At 35.6% G+C, this 18,271-nt stretch overlaps 1 protein-coding gene across 16 annotated transcripts in view; it reads right to left on the bottom strand.

Moving 5' to 3' along the window:
• Positions 1–17,433, bottom strand: part of LOC129793087 (protein grainyhead) — a 102,083-nt gene extending 84,650 nt beyond the window's left edge. For 10 of the 16 annotated variants that reach the window (XM_055832676.1, XM_055832670.1, XM_055832677.1 and 7 more), the window contains exon 1: positions 16,433–17,433. The gene's annotated coding sequence lies outside the window, so the exon portion shown is untranslated. Of the gene's footprint in view, positions 1–15,135; positions 15,414–16,432 lie in introns of those variants that run through there. The other 6 variants (XM_055832669.1, XM_055832668.1, XM_055832679.1 and 3 more) reach the window with 4 other exon arrangements.
• Between the last annotated feature and the right edge of the window lie 838 nt (positions 17,434–18,271).

Below are 18,271 nucleotides of genomic sequence, written 5' to 3'. Positions count from 1 at the left end.
GAGCCGGAGCCGAGCGGAAACCGAGCGAAAGCCAGCAAAGTCAAAACCCGAATCCACCCACGAGGAGATCCGAAGACAGCCGTGCCGGGGGCTCAGCTCGCCATCAAGCCGAGCGAGCACGATCCCCGAGAGAAAGGCAGGGAGATTCGGCCGCCACACACAGCCGAACGGAACCCGAGACCACCGTGTCGGGGGCTCAGCTCGCCGTCAAGCCGAGCGAGCACGATCCCTGTGTGAAGGCAGGGAATTCAGCCGCCCACCACAGGGCGTGAGAGGGAGTTGAGGCAGCCGTCACCGAGTGGAACCGAAGCAGCGACTCCTCCCCGAGCAGGAGCCGAGGGAGTTGAGGGGCAGCCATCCCCGAGTGGAAACGAGCAGCATTCCTCCCCGAGTGGGAGAACGTAGAGTGGAAGACAGAATTTGGGTTCAATAAATTAATACAAGAGGAATCCCAGAGTCTTTTCACTGTCGCCATCTTCGGGAAGTTTCGTCACGGGGGTCGAGTTCGTAACAATACAATTATTATAGGAAATAGATAAAGTAATTAATTATTTTCAAGAACGTTTTGAATTTTTAAAAATTCTTACGAAGTTTTTCAACAAAAAACAAATTTAATGTTAATTTTATTCTCATGCTAAATAAGATATTCAAATTATCAAAAAAAATTGTTATTTTTTCGCCTTTATTTTTAGCACACAGAGATGTGCGAAACAATTTCTAAAATTCCTTTTCTTGCAAAACTTATTCTAAAAAGAATTTTCCTGATTTTTCTAATATTTCTCGTAAATAAAAATAAGTAACATAACAAATAATATATTAATTTTACAATAATCTGATTTGCTGTGCATTGCGCAAAAGTATATAATCCACATGACTATTTTTCATTTGTAGGTATTACTTATTTACAGAACAATAAAATATTCTACAAAGTCTCATTAATCTGACAACATGGGATGATTTTAATGCGCACAGAGAACTACATATCTCGGTATGAAAATACTTATTTCGTTGCAAAATACCCGTGTTTTTGCTATGATCAATACAAAATACGATTGACAACATATTTTAAATTAGAAATATGTCCGTGGTTATTGGAATTGCCAATATGCATGTGCATGTAATTAGAAAATTCTTCCAGTTTGTTCTGTGTGTACACACCACTAGATAAAATATAAATAATTCCCAATAATAAATGTTGATTGAAAATATCGGTGTCGTGCACATGTAATATATATAAATTCTCTAGTAGAGCTTTCGCCTCTTCACATCCAATTTATATATTTATATACATATACATAGATAGAAGAGTTTTGTGCTTGAGAGAGACTAAACAACCCAGGGACAAATTTAGCACTTTGCTGATCTCCGGAATGTTTTCTAAAAGCCAAGAATCACTTTAACTAGCCATCCCATACAAACTAATTTATCTCCCAGGTCAATTGCATCACCATTTCGTTACCACCATCGAGTGCGGGGTGCTTTCGCATTTTGGGATAGAGAGGCATTCGCAAATTAATGGTACGCAATCTTTGGAATCTCCATAATTTTCGCATTTGCAGTCTGTAACCTCCTGAAAATTTCAAGTTAATAAGTGAGACCGAAAAGGGGCTGTGAATATTATTGCGTTATATTGCAATCAGAGGAAAGTTTGTGAGAGGATGCATGGATAAACCCAAAATTAAACAGATTTTAGTACGTTCGAAAGGGGCTATTTTTTATTGTGAAGAAAAACTTTTTATATGTAGTTTTTTTTCACAGAAATTCATTAAATATTTTCATATTTTAAGAAAAAAACGGTCAGAAAATTAATCAACAAATGAAATAAAATTAGCTCCTTATATATCCTTGATATTGGGGTAGATTCTTATATAAATCTTTCTTTTTCTTCTCTTCCAGTTAGTTAGTTGTGAGATTTTTGGTATTCTGGGAAAAATTTTATGATATTTGACATTTTATTTTCTCTCTTTAATCCGGTTTTTGAAGGAAAATTACTTTTCTAGGGAACAGCAAATTTTTCATTTTTCTTTTATAGATCAAATCTGATTTAAAACATTAACTGTCAAAATTTTGCAAAAAATTTTGTTAGGTAAGAAAATATTTTTATCAGAATCGACCCCATTGTCTTCCTTCAATCGATGTTAAACAAATTATATAGGTAATTTTCATTCAAATAAATTTCCCACCAGGTGTCACTAATACATGGCCATCTTGTGGCAAAAAAAAATTACTTAACCTCTAGGCCGCCAAGCGGGGTCGTTGAACGACCCCAGCCCTATATTTCGTGCTATAACTTAATAAATATAAACGTTAGCGTTCCCATCTTTTGGAAATAAGTTCTTTGGTTATCTGAGGAGGTTGTGTAAAAATTTCAGCTCAATCCGTCCACCACAAGAAAAGTTATTAAGGAAAATGTAGAAGAAGGGAATTCAAAAATTGGTGTAACGGCCATGCTGCGGAAAATTTCTTAGAATGAAGTTAGTCACATCATAAATCATATGGTTGAAGGGGGTTGAAGGGTTGTGTTTACTTTCTCACTTTACCTTCTCAGTGTCAGAATTATCGCGAATAAGTAACATAAACAACAAAACATAATTAGAAGCATATAAATGTGCAAAACAATAAAGAATATTCGAGAAATATTGCCATTTATCACGGTGCGGGAAGTGAGGGGAATATGGGGAAGTAGTGAAAAAAAATAGCAGTTGCGGTCAACTTCGTGGCAAATTTCTCAGGAAGAAAATGTGAAAAAGGAATGAAAAATGTTTTTCCCTAATATCTTCTTCTGCGTGATTCCGGGTGGCGAATTTGTGATGCAAGGGGCAAGAGGACTATATAAGGAGTCTAAAGGTAGTGACCCGACAGTTCCCGGTTTTATAGTTTATGAGAAAATCGACTTCCTTCTTGGGGTCGTTCAACGACCCCACCTTGGCGCTCTAAGGAAGCTCCAAGGTCTTGGCGGCCAGCAGGTTAATATTGATTGTAATCCTAGTTGGGTTATTTTTGGGTCATTCGGAGCATAATGAAATTTTCTTCAGAGCGCCCAATGCAACTTCATTTATTATTGTTATTATTATTGCACTATCAGCCGTGTAAGCGGCAAACGTGAAATGTCCCAAGCATTTTCAATAAACATTTGTACACTGATTTGATTGCGACACACAAACTCCAATGTGGTGGCTACTGCAGCTGTCGCTACTTTTGAAATAGATAAAAAACCCCGCGAATATACTCTCTTGGCGGATTATAGAGCTAATTGCAGTAAATTTTCGCATATTTTAGTCGCAACGCACGGCACCTTCTTTCCGTGGGACTCAGCACAACGCGAAAAAGGGGCTATACCCTTGAGTGACCGATAAAATGCAGGATGAATGCGACATTTTAAGAGCCCACAGACTTCTTTTTTTTTCTTCTTCTTCAAGTACCCATATAAGAAAAATCAAAAACTTCCATCTGTGTAATGGCCTTTTCGCTGCCTCCCTTTGTGGCCTCCCCACCGTTATTGTATATATAGCATCCACAACCTCTGACATTTTCGCGCGCGATGCAAAATTTCACATTTTGTAAAATCACCACGAATTAAAATATATCTGAACGATCAATCTCACGCGATTCGTAAATGGAAAGTTCAGTGAGACACGCGTGTGTCTCACTGACCGATTAATTAATAATTAATACATCGATTGCGTATGAAGCACATTCGAAAATTGCGCAACATCCTCCATGTCTGTGTCTCTGTTTCCTTTATGGCACTCCACAAATGCATTTTTTCTTGCCATCACGAGACAACCTCTATAGAAGTCTCCCTCTCTCTGCTACTGTCTGGGATTTCTTGACCACAGATATGTCGTGGGGAAATTGATATGCACCGGATAAAATGGCTAAAAGAATTGAGATAATATTTGCATAACAAAGGATAATGTCATTGAGGGTTGTGTCAATGATTATATGGAACTGATTGAGGTAATGATGATAGGATCAACTGTGAAGGCATCCTTTTAAATATTCCTGTACTCCATTTAGAACTGATATCTCTTCAGTGTCTACAATAATTTTCTTGATTTTTTTTATAAGTACTTCTTCAACCTGGAAATACATTCTGTGATACATTTAAATTTTTCCTTCAAAGATAATTAAGAAATTAATAATTCCAAAAAAGTGGTTTTTGTGCGTGCACTGAATGCGTCATTTTTTTCCAGAAATGTCGAAAGTAGGAAATTTTTTGATATGCACGAAAAAGAACCGGAATAAATTGAGGAAATTTTAAATGAAAGGAAAAACACCAATGACAAAAAAATAAACAAGTAAATAAAAATCATAACCTATCACAAATTCCATAATATGCTAAAAACCTGTTCCACTATACAAATTTTTCAACAAAGCATACACACCCAAAGATGGCACGTTATAAAACCTACAAGACGCCACAATCAGTCATATATCCATGAAGAGATGCGAAGAAGGTGGGACGCGCAAAAAAAAAGGTAGCCAAAGTCAATAAAATTTTTGGGAGTTTAGTCACTTGCATACAGTAGCGCATATACATAGTTTCTCAAGCAGGTTTGCAAAAATTTCTCACATGGAAAAATCACCTGCAAAAAAGCGCACATGGCGCCAGAAGTTGAGAGCATAAAAAACTAGTTCAAAAGATCAAGCGTTCAGCATCACCTTGTGATCATAATGTTGCAGGGATAAGTTGCTCACTGCAAGAAAAAGGACCTTTTTGTCCATTATTGGTGACGATGGAAAGGATGGAAGATGATGCATAGGGAGGAAGACGTTTACATCGCTGTGTGGATTCATTGAGAAGTTGGGATATGTACTGAAAAAAAAAGAAGGCAAAATACCCAGACACCCAGACAAGATGCTGATGGAGAGGGAAGCACCAAGAGAGCGAGAAACCCAGAAGGTGGCAGCAAAATCAAACACGTTCTGGTTTTAGTTGTTTATTAAAAGTCAAACTAGAAAATCACGTTCTCGAAAAATTTTGCCGCATGCACGATCATTTGGACTGGTTTCCACGCTACATCCGCAGTTGCAACCTGCACGAGCCCGCGCGCACGATTCACCCGCACACGTCTCTCATCGATGAAAAAAAGAAAGAAACTCCCGCAATAGAGGGCGGGAGTGCAACCAAGGGCAAAAATTTTCCACTTCCACGTGCGCGTAGGTAATGCTCCCTCCCTACCCATCTTCAGTATTGACGAATAGAAAGAAGAAATGAGCAATTTGCCGTCTTGCGAATAAATTATCTCTTCTTCCTTTCTTACAATTGAAATTACTACTCTGTATTTCTTTATTCACTGACTCGCACGACCGATCCATTCATAGATTTGCTTGAGTAATTTTTTAATACACCCGCAATATGAATGAAAAATTCCCCCCACAGCGGTTGGCTAAAGAGGGGGATTTCACTCTCAAAGACATAACCTTTGTGATTGAATTGTCTGCGGTGTGATTGCATCGGAGCCAAACAATGCAGCAGATACAATCATGTGCGAGAAAAGAGTGGCGATTTATGCATAAAAGGTAAAATTTAAAATTAATTCAGTTATTATTGAATTTAAAATAAATTGATTAAGGGAAATTTTTATGATTAGTGGGAGATTCTATAGAATAAATTCTAGGTGTTTCCCGTTGCTGAACGATGATTTTTCTTTTAATTTTGAAATCTTTAATAAGATTTGTTTAAATAAAGTAGAAAAAATATTTCAGAGTCATTGAATTATGAAACGTTAAATTTAAGAAAGGATCGTTAAACGCTAGAATTTTACAAATTCTCAAAAATTGCTGTACAACAGCTGTTTATTTAATTGACTTTAAGCTCAACTTTTAACTTAATTGTTCTTTTTAATTTATTTTACTTTTAATATATATATATATATATATATATATATATATATATATGGTAAATGGGTAAAATTGTACGGCACACAATTTCCACCTGATTATTCTTTTCGATCAATTGAAAAGGGTGCGGAGGAAACTATAAATAGGTAGGTAAATGATTAATATTCCCAAGGATTTTCCGCCCAGACCCATTCATTCACACACCATTCACAATTGCATCGAAACTCCATACATACAACATTGTTGTTAATTTCTGGAAAATTCCTCTATTGCACTTCTTGGAAAATACCAAATGGAGGCCATTTAAAATTGCACTACGTGTAGCATATTGGAATTGGCTCTAAAATTATTTTTTTCCGCGAAGCCCCATCTTGCACAGTTTCATCTTTTCAGCTAAAGCAAAACGCAGACTTTTCAGCATCTCTTTGGTTTATATGGGAAAAATGTTGTGAAGAAAAAATTTGCATGACTGAAGGTTTTTCACTCGAGGTGGACGTTGTTATATATTTTGTCATCTTCTTGGAAATGTGGCGTGTAGGTAAATCCTTGAGAAGAATCACTTTCAATGAGATGCACGAGGAATGGCACACCGAACCTTGAGATAATTTCCCTTCTCCCCATCGAGCGAGTGGGTATAATTTCTGCACTCCGATGGCAGATCATTATCGGGCTAAATTGAAAAATATTTATGCACTGTAGTGCATGATCTCAATTTTTATCACGATGGGCTTCCTAATATTCTCCGCCGCAGCGCTCTTCGCGCGGAGAGTCAACCGGGGTGATTTACGTAAGGTATACCCAATAAGCGAAGGTCTTGACGTGCAATTGGGCGCTCTTTTTTTTTTCGTGTGTACCATGAGAGTAGGACACAATCACCTGTGAAAGCCCTCAGGGTGATTTTCGATAATCTCGACCTCGTCAGAAAGGTCTCGCTGATCATTAAATTTCTCCCGTAAGATATATGCTCATTTTTATTATGTGATATTTATGGTGTCTCTAAAATTTCCCACAATTCAACATGATTACTTCTTCGGTAGATTGCAGTATACCATCATTACTTGATTTTCATTAATGCGGGAATCTCTTGTTTTGCAGTGGTGTGCAGAAAAATAGCGAAAGTGGAGAAGTTAATCAGATAAAACCTTTTTCTTGTACACACACGAAAAAGCAAACCTCTTGCAGCATATTTTAAAATATTACTATTTTTTGTCGTATAAAAAATCTCTTTAGCATAAATTAATACTCAATTTCTTGTCTTAAATAAAAACGTGAGAATTGGGAAAAGGGAACAAAAACTAACTTTAGTCCTTTTTATGCAAAGAGTTTAATTTACAGCTGATATGATTTTAATTTTATTAAAAAGATTTCATTAATCAATACTATGAAATAATTTTAAAAACAATTTAAAATAGTTTCTAAAAAAGTATTACAAGTTATTATTAAAAGTTTTATAAAAAAAATTAATTTTTACAATCTCAATGAACCTCGAAAAAAAACCAATTTATCAATTTTTTTAATATTAAAACCTTTCATGGGAAATAGAAGAAAAAAATAGATCGTCTTGGGCGATTCAAATAATTTAATTTACAGTGGTGTCCTGCTTGACACCTTCGTCTTACACAACAAAGTATGTATGTGTAATACAGAAAAAATGCATAGTTTTTCTGTATAACATTTAATTATAGTTTAAATAATAATATATATTACAACATAAAATTTAATTATGGCTTCGCAGCGAATCCTTTTACGTTTCGTGGCTCTACTGTAGAGAGAATGCCATCATTATATATACACATGCCTATACCTATATTTTTTAAATGTTGCAAAACAAGAAGAGAAAAAACCTGCAAGTTGAGAATCATCTTCCGTTGAAACAACAACAACCACTGTGATAGTGAAAATCCTGATTGGTGAAACAGGAATTTTTGTTTGTAAACAAACATTTCTCCCTCACGGATTGCAACTGAAAGTGAGTCACGAGACCACAAAATAGCATTACACTTTTTTTTTTCTTTCTTTTCATCTCAATATAATCATCCGGCGCCTCTTCATCATTAACCAGTCTTGTGAATTTAGAAGATGATAAACAAGTTCCTCTCGGGGAGTCCCTATGAGAGACTCATCAGCTGTGAGAGTTGTGTGTCTCACCAGCGATCCGGAAAATCACAAAACTGGATGAACCACCAACAAGACCAGTAGTGGCGGCAATACAAAATCCTGTCCTCAATGGAACAGCCTGTTCGTGTGCCGGCCACGATTGTGCAGCAATTTCCATTCACATGATCTTCAAAAAATTCTTATACTCCATGCGACAGAAGATTTCCCTTCTCTGCTGTGTCCCCGCGCATACGGTAGGAAGAACAAAAGGAGGTACAAGAGTTGCACAGCATTGGGTTGATATGAAGATGAAGGAAAAAAAAACAAGAAGGCGCAAACAACGTTAAAGAAATCAAACAGTCCGAGGGATTTCTTTAACCAGTTTTACCCCATAAATTTGTGTGTCTCTGTGTCGGATGGTATTCTCACAGTCATCCGAAGGTGGTGGCTCTCCTTCCCTGTCGAAATTAAAAAAATCCAGAAGAACAGCTCCCGCTTCCCTTTTACATCGTGAACCTCAATCGTGCACCCAAGAATTGAAGAAATTACTACACCGCATATATTCAAAATACAGCATATCAAGTTTTTCTGGTTTCTTCACCACGTGGCACAAGTCATCGCATTCTTCCTCCTCAATCCGGCAAAATCACATTACGCCCATTCACAGGTACCCCCAAAAAAGGGATTCTCTCAACTAGTATTTTTTTCGGTATATTCACCTGTTCCCGAAACCCATTCACCCATTGCGGGCCCAGCCAAAACATTCCTCCGCATTTTCTTGCCAGAATCGCTAAATTGATTTTGTATACCTACACAAAAAAAAACAAGACAATCAACAACAAAAAAAACTCCACGAGATCGCGCGATAAAATTGATCAAGTGGGATCTTATGATTCGTTTCAGAGCTCACAAACGCGAACATAAAAAAACAACAATCATATGGAATTTAACGTTATCAAAACCACAAGAACTTATTTAGACAAACAAAAATTTAATAAAAAGACGCAATAATTTGTACGAGTTCCCGTCAGCATTAACTTTTTTTTCGCGGCGCCTTGTGAGTTGCTCTTTTTTTATCCATCATCTACAACCTCTCATTCCGACGTTGCTTTTTTTATTCATTCAACCATCTATTACGCTGTAAAATGAAGGAGAGAAAAAATATACTAGCAAACACTCGTCAATTTAATTGATGTGCTAAAACTAAATTAGCATAATTATTCGCTATATATTTCGCGTTGGTTTATTTCTTCACCACACCAAGTGCCCAATAAAATAATGAGGAAATTTTCAGAGAGGAGGTCTGTTGCTCAGGGTTTTTGCAGAGACATTTTACATCTATAACTACCTTTTCTACCTTTGATCTTTTGCTTCATGAGCGCGAGGATTTTAACACTAGGATACCCAATGGAATTTTTATAGAAAAAATTCGTTTAATTACCTAGTTTGTTTCTTCTCCTCAAACCCTTTTTGCTCTGAACCATAAATTAAAGAGTTTTTATTTTCAATAAGCTTTATAATGTTTCTTTTATAATTTTCTGCAGACTCCACAGATTGATTTGAATAAAACCTTTCATTCGATTAATCAGTTGAAACACACAGAATCTTGATACAAAAAAAAAATAAGAATTTTCTAAAGAGACTTCCCATTTTCCAATGAGAACGACTGGCAACATATCAGCAAGATTGTGCAAAAATGATTTTTACAGTGTATTTTATGCTTCGTGCATTTACAGAGAGAAAAAAAAATCGAGGATTGTTTCTACTATATAGAAACGAATATTTGTCATTTGTATTTTTAATTAAAAGATCAAGACCTTAATAGAATGAAATGAATCATTTAGAACCCTTGGAAATATTCAAAATTTGAGACCATGCATGGTTAAAAATCATCCATAATTTATTATGATCTTGAGTTTGTCAGTCATTGAGGCGCGAAGACGATTTTCTTCAATCTAAATGATTAAAATCAACAAAGCAAATAATGAAAAAAAACTGATTAAGTCACAAATGATCTATGTAATGTCGGTAAATCTTGAAAAATTTATTTGATTGGATTTTTTGTGGGTCATTTCCTCAAACTGTTTTCTAAAATTTTCTTCAAGAGAATAAAATAAATTCATAGCATTTTTTTTCTTAATTTTCACAGTTTTTTTTATTTGAAACCCTGCCACATGCAAATACATGCAAAATCAATTTATAAATTCCAATACAGCTTATTGATAGAGAATTACTAAAATATTTTTCGATTTTTGTGCGGTTGTTATTTCTAAAAAAAAATTTACGATCGATCCCAATATGTTGCGGTTAGCATACAAAATATTAATCTATTAAAAGATTTATGCAAATTGTGCGACACTTTCTCAAACAAAAAAATCTCAAAATGATGGAATTTTGGGTGTTATTAACATTTTTCTTGATTTTTTCATTTAATTTAAATTTCAAAAAGACTAACTGTTTTATCGCGGTGGGATAGATGCAGTAAATAAGACAATGTGCTTTGGATAATAAATTTATGTATTAAGAAATAGACAATGTGTGTTTGATTACAACACCAAAAATAATTCAAGACCATAAATGCATTTTATGGTAAATGGAAATATAAAGTGTGCTATTTCATAATTCCCTACCGGCAATCTTTTATTTTAAGAGAAACCCCCCATATAGGCTGAGAAACACCAAAATTGCCCACAAATGTATAAATCAATATTAATTTCATAAATAAATTTCTTATCGCATGATCAACAGAGATAAAGATCACCCAGAGCTATATATAATATGGTCTCATAGGCGTATGATTTTTTTTAGTTAATGTGTATACATAAATTTTGACAGAGAGAAGAGAGAACCCAATATTTTGAGACAGCTTTTCCACATGAGATCACTCATTTCAATGTAATAAATCGAATCAATATGTTATTAAGGGGAATAAACAAATAAAACGTCAATTTTGATAGCAACAAAGTGACTAGCATGACTACTGAAAATAATATAAAATACAGAAGGTAAACAACTTCAAGGATAATCACAAACACAATTTCCCTTCGTTGGCAACAGCAACATTGAGCCATTTACTAAAAAAGACCAACCGCTCCATGATATTCTTATTTTTTTTTTTCATTAGTACGCATGAAGGATTAACTTTGGAATTGCCTTAGATTGCGATCAAATGAGAAAAATGCCATGTCTAGTGGAGAGAGAGATATTTGTTGCGGTGCTTTTTCATACTATATATACGTTAGCTCTCCCTCCTCTTCAGTGGCTATTTAATCACAGTGTTTATCAAATGAAACAATCACTAAGAAAAATTGAATGTTCTTGCGCAGAAAATATTTTTTTCTTCACTTATTGGAAACGCAATTAAAGATATGTTGGGTAATACACAAAAGTTAGCGGACTCGGATGTTCTAATTGAGAATCCAGTGTGATTTTGTGCAAAAGATGGCGCTAGTTGGACAAAAAATTAACTTTTGGATATACGGAGTTGATAAATCTATCATTTTTCCTGATTATTATCTTATTTTACTTAAAGGAACTTAAGAAAGTTAGTATTGTTTTCAGTTTAAATTTTTTGATGATTATATCTGTAATTGATTGATAGTCTGAAGTAAAAGGTTGGTGTCTCTGCTATTTTTTTCATGATTTATACCGCGATTATTATTTAAATATTTCCATTTTAATTTTCTTTTTGACTAATTATGATAGTGCAAAGAATCCAGCACATTTCCCACCTGAATACTGAATTAAGGATAATAATTCAAAAATTGGTGTGTGTCTGTGCTAGAAAAAAACTATTCGTTAATAATTAAAATTATAATCAAAGTCTGCTTACTTTTGAGTCCCCTCTTATTTTATTTTCCCTTCTTTTTGCCCTGTTGGAATTGTATTGTATGAGGAGAAATAAAAGCTCTGTTCAATTGTTCATGGATACACCATGAGGGGGAAAGAAAGAAAATAAAAGATCGAGCAGGGTCAAAAAGTGAATTTGCCGGAGCATCGACAAGGCAGCGCATTTTGAGCCACTCTCTGTATGTTTTGTTGCTAAGAGAAATAAAAAGCTCCAACATCCCGCAGCGCGAAACCCATCGTCCAGTTCCAAGTGGAATGGACGTTGTGGAGTTTCGTGGTTGCTGGGGGAATGGGGGAGCGCAATAAAAATAAGAATGAGAAAAAATTGGTTTGAGATGAAAAAGAAAAGAAGTCTGAGCCTCCCAAAATTCCAAGATGGCTCCACGATGGACCACGCAAAGGGGTCGGCGGGAGGCCATACGAGGCACAATCAGTCAGTGGGACGCGAGGTGGTTCTCTCGGTGGTTAAAGAAAGAGGTTAAAGCCGCGGAGAGCAAGACGGACTGAGGAATCTCTCAGTGTGATCTTTATATATTATTTCTTTTTCTTGGTTCACATCTCGATACATTTTAACACGAGAGAGATGGGTCGTTTTTTTTTTTTGCTCCCAACTTCTTCGTAATCTCATACACATTCTGCTGGACTCCTAGCCACCTCAATCTTCTTCGTGTGTCCAGCAGCAAACCACACCACATCATCCCAGCCAAAGGGAAAAGAGCATCAAATTTCGTTCGTTTGATTCTCCTAAATTTTCCTCTCACTCATTCACATATCGCTTGTGGACGATGACGTAATTTATTTGAATAATTTTATACGATGGCGTTTGTTCTCTCGTGTTCCATCCACAGCATCATCATTCTTGAATTTCTTCTAACTTTAGATTAAGAGGAGGGAAAAAAAAGAAAATGAGAAATAATAAAGAGCCCAAGCAACCAACAATCTCTACACGTAAATGAGCGTCCATGTATTTCCTTTCTTGCCATCGTTTTTTCTCTCTCACACTCCCTTCTTCGATCTCCCCCTTTGGTTGTTTCAAGAGAACAAAAAAAAAGAAGGTATACATCTTACCATCAGCTGAGACCACAATAATATTAAAACGTCTCGATATCATTTACATATAAATTCCCCACCCATTAACTTAATTTATCACCGTCGTCTCTTGATCTAGAGATTTTTATTTTAATATTTTTGTTCCACAGCCTCCACCTCATCTCCCATCGACATACCAGCATATTTAGAGGTGCTTCGCGTGTTACATGTTTTAGCAATAAAATTATTCTCACAGAATTTATTTCTCAATCGCTTCTTTATATTTTTTATTCACCTCCATCTTCCTTTCTGCCTCATTCATTTTATATTACATTCGATCAAAGTCTTTTAGTTACGCTCATCATCGGATTGGCCGTTTTTTCCATACCATACCCATATATAACCCCCGTCATCATCCTCAAGATCATGCTTTTGATCATCTCTTTTGATTGAAATCTCATGTGTACAAGAAAATCTTATTACAACTAAACACAAAATTGCTCCCAAATGATTTTAATTGAATTAATTTCTAAAGATGCGAATTAAATTGTGCTTCCTACTGAGTATTTTGCTACCATGTCAAGTAGTTTTTAGACGACGTGAAGCTACAATTTCGAATATATTGTGGTATTGCATAATTTTCTTTTGCATTTAATGTTTTGATTGCTTTTGCAATTTGAAATTTAACCAAAATTTGCACAGATTTTTTTTAATATTGCAAATTTTGACTTCAAAATTGTATAAAAAATCAATCTTAACCAATTTTTTTCAAATTTTGCATAAGAAGTTCTTTAGTTTTTGTCAAAATAAAAAAAAAACTTTTTATGGAATTTTTATGAAGTCAAAGTCAACAAACACTTTGTCAAAGAACAAACTTGGTAAAAGATTGAGGAATTATATTAAAAAAATTATTTTTTAATGTACCAACTACTACTGAAACGTTATTGTATAATTTACAATATTCTAAAAAAAACATTATGGAAATTAATCCTTTTTAAGAAAATCGCTTAAAAAGGTATAAAATTCCACAAAGCAAAGAAAAAAACTCTTATAACTTATTCTTGATCAATTTTGAATTAATATCTACACTACATATTTCATTTTCTAATTCATGAAGATTTAGAATTTGAAAAAGTAAATCAAAAATGAAATAAAAAAAACATTTAAGCATCTAACTAACACCTTTAATTTTTGGCTTTCGCTTAGGTCAATATGTTTTCAGAATTTCTTATGATGAATTATCTTGATACTGAAGTTGATCACGATTTTTTTAAACTTAATTTAAAATAAATCCAATAAATATTTTGAGATCTCGAAATCTTGACTTTGGAATTCGGCTTGATATTCTAAAAATGAATTTTAAACTTAAAAAACAAACTTCTCAGTCTGATTAAAAGTCTTAGCATTATGTATTCTTTCCAAATATTGCGTCATTCTTTGGTAAAATATTTCAGATTTCTTTAATTTTAATAATTTTTTTTTCTTAATTGTCTTTTCATTTTATTAATTAATTGTTGTAAACAACTAAATATTCCTTTCATAAAAAACTGTGAGAAAGTTTTTTTTTTTTTGGAAAAGGAAGCTATAAATAAAAATAAATAAAATAAGAAGACAAATAATCTCCTGGCAATATGGTGTCAAATTTCGCAATCCTCCATAACAAACATTGTAAGATTTTTTATGGCTTCTTGCGAATCGCGATGTCACACAAAAATCCCCCCAAATAATTCATACACTAATTTATTCTCACTAACCAGTGAAATGTGCTAACAAACCGCAGCTTTTTATTTTTCAGTTTTTTTTTTATCAATCTAACTGCCCACATTTATGAGAAAGTCCCGTCTGTGAGTCAGACAAATTCAAACCCCGTATAAAAAAATTTTCTGGATTTTCCCGCGCGCACGTGCTGCAAATCCCACACCCATCTGGTTAAGAGAAAAAAAAACAACAACCGGCGAGAGTAAAAACTGGAGCTCTATGGCGAATCACGTGGATTGGAAGGTAAATAAATAAAAATTACAGAGTAGAAAAAAAAGCAATGAATGGAAAAATCAAGTTCCACCCGAAAACATCAGGTTCAACTACACCGACCGGGCTGGTTTGTGGAAAAGAAGAAGTTGTTGTTTGTAGTTCCACCATGTGGATGCCCGAAGACCTGCCCCGCGCCAATGTGACTATTTGAGAAGCCGGTCAGAACTCTTCTGCCAATAATGTGAATGAAGTGTGAAAACTACAATTTTCACGTGTCAAACTAGAAAAATCAACCAGTTCTCATCATGCTTTTTCTCTCCTCCTTTCAACTTCCTCACTTACCCAGGAGACCACATTTGCCGGCATGAAGATCTCGCGCGACAATTGTACAATATAGTATGTACGTAAATGCAGTGGCCACAAGATAAACACTATAGTACAGCAAATGCACTTAGAATCACGCGCGCGCGCACAATGCAACCTCTTCTCCTTTTTCACAAAACCTATATTAGAAACTTCTTATGCCAGCAGAGTAAGCTTTCGCCATAAGTGCTGCTTTACAACTGAAGAGATTTATCGCAATTTGGTTCCCCCGTCGTGTCCCACCAATAACTATTTTTTTTCAGAGGAAATTTATTAATTCAATTCGCATCCTAACTGTTAAATCCCCTTCGGTCGTCTCTATAAAACCGTTCATATTGGGAACGATATCGCCGAGGGAATTGCAAGAGAATGTGCTGCTCGGTAGAGGCTTTACTGGGGAGTGATGCAAAAAATGTGCTCATGGGTGGAGGATTGTAGTAGTAACACACAAATCGTGCAAATTGCATTGAAAGTTATCTGAGAAATTTCCTCAAATTGTCGCCATTGAGTCTTTATGCATCGAGTCTTAAGATTTAACACAATTTAAAAAAAATATATATATGGAGGATTGGTGTAAAGCATTGTTGTAGTAGTTTCTCATTTTTCTTCCATCATAGAAGCCCAAAAGAACATCACTTTGTTGTGACTTTTAGCCCTTCGAAAAGTGACTTAATTGCGGGTTGTTTGGGTTGAGAAAAAAAAAGAAGAACCCATCGCGAGGGGAGAAAAGAAGACCAAACCGCAAGAAGTGGCAGGAGGAGAGTACCTGTCAGAAGACGGTTGGCGGGTGTTGCGGTGTATTGGTGCACGTACAATGCTATACACACCAGCAGAATGCAGAGGTTGCTGAGCGCACAAGATGACGATGGAGTGGAGGTAAAAGGTAAAAAAAAAAACAAAGAGAAAAAAAGACACACAATTAGCTTAATTTACACACGGAGACAGCCAGACCACTATTGTCCAGGAAAATGACACTTGAGAAGTGAATTCACGATCGGCAAAGAACAAATATTGGATCCCCATTGTCGCCTCTTTAACCCCGCGCAACAAGAGACTTCAATGCCCCAAAGAGTTAACCTCAAAGTTTTTAATCTCAAATAGGCGCAAAAATCAGGTATATTTACACAAATCAACTTCTACGAAGTTACAAATGGGAGATTTTTGTATGCTTTCTGCATATTTTGATGATTAAATTGCAAAATTTTGGTGATTTTTTTGCACCTCATACTTGCGGGGGGATATAAGTCAGAAAGCCATCGAGAGCATAACTCCTCACCTTCTTTCCACTTTGGTCCAAAACTCGCTCCAAAGTCGTTGACTGGTGGATTTATCATACAATTTGCGCGAAATCCACAATCACTTTCAATGAACTACAATATCACGTAAATATGTCACATTTTGATGTACACCGACACATCACAATTAGTGGGTTTGAGGGTAAATTTTGGGTGTAATTCTTATAAGATTTCAGCAGGTGTCCGTTTGAAACTACACTACCTCTCCAATATTTCTTGGCAACTGCGCATAATGGTGGGGCTCAATCTGCGACCATTGTCCAATACATACGTCTCTCTTACTACAATTTCACCACATTTGGGACGTACGATCGTGGCTGAAACACACACTTCCATCGCGATGATCGTGGAATCGACACAAATCACCGGTGATCGTACACCGCCGCATACCTGAGTCTACCTGCAACGTAGGTGAAGTGCCACCTCACTCCACGATCCAATATGGCGGCTACCCGAGTCCATGGTCTTCTCTTTCGGATGCAACACAGCAACATTACACACCACCGCACCCAGCTTCACAAGTGCGACAGAGAGAAAGCCAACACCAACCCAACGAACCCCAGAGAGATCGTTACAAGAGATCACAAACCGATCGAAGGTGCGGAGGAGACAGAGACAGAAGGTGAGAGCTGTGCGATCCAAGAATGCCAAGAGGTACACTGTAAAAGCCCATTGTAGAGATCCCTTCTTGAAAGCTTCTTAAAGATGGAAATTCACCAATGAAAAATTCCATCAAGCATTTTCACTTTCATCCACCCGCAAATAAAATCTCAACAAACATCCCCAAAGCACATGTATTGTGCACGCATGCATTGAGAAAATTAATTGTTTTCCAGAGGGGAAAATTTTGCAAAACCCCACTATATGCGAGAAACAATTTAGCAGTGTGGATGCAGGCAGAGGTATGATGAAAATAAAACGATCACCATTAACAAAACATAGCCGCAAGAAATGGAAGCGAAGGAGCCTCAAATCAGCGGGGAAACTGTGCAGTGGCGTCAATTTTTCCGCACACAAACCTCTTTTCCAACACGATCGTGCTCATGGAGATCTCATTTGTTGTTGTGTTTTAGTTAGTAGGTAAATAGTGTACCATTTAATACACGATGTGAGAATTCTAGGAATTTTCACAATGAGTGAGAAAACATTATGCGTGGAAAATCAACAAATGGTAGTTTTCCCGCCATAATGGGTCTATTAAAACGTTGGTAGGAGGAGCCAATGTAATCTAAATGTCATTTGGATTTACCAAAATGATTAAAATTATCTTTTATACAACAAGGATTTTCCCACTAATTACGTATAAAAGATGAAATGGAAACTCCAAACATAACATTTTTTTTTAAACCAAACAATCAAGATTTTAGGATCGATTTGACTTTAAAAAACAACAAAATCACGACAACGTTCATAACACGAAAAATATATTACGGAACTATTGAAATTTTTAGGTAAAGAAAGTAAGTTAGGTACTTTTAAATTTAAGATAAAAATATCGATTAAGTACAATTCTCGATTAAGTAAGTTTTCTTTAACCGCTAAATTGAAAAAACTTTACAATTAATTCAGTAGAGGATAAGTTAAGAAAATAGTCAAAATGGTCCCCAAGTTGTTTGATCCCCAAATAATTTGTACCTGAGGAAGGTGGTATAAATCTTCCAAAAATTATAATTAAAAGTGCCGAATTCTAAAAGGACAAATCCGTCAAATCCCATGTTTGATTTTGTCAAAAATGTTAAGTGCTAAAGCATTATCTAAAAATTTTTACATTTGACAGGTCTTTAGAACCTTGGCGGCCATTTATTACTTCCTTGGTTGTG

The sequence above is a fragment of the Lutzomyia longipalpis genome, chromosome 3 (assembly GCF_024334085.1).
Source record: "Lutzomyia longipalpis isolate SR_M1_2022 chromosome 3, ASM2433408v1".
Lineage (NCBI taxonomy): Eukaryota > Metazoa > Arthropoda > Insecta > Diptera > Psychodidae > Lutzomyia > Lutzomyia longipalpis.
The sequence above is the reverse complement of the archived record's forward strand: the minus strand, read 5'-3'. Positions and strand labels throughout refer to the sequence as shown.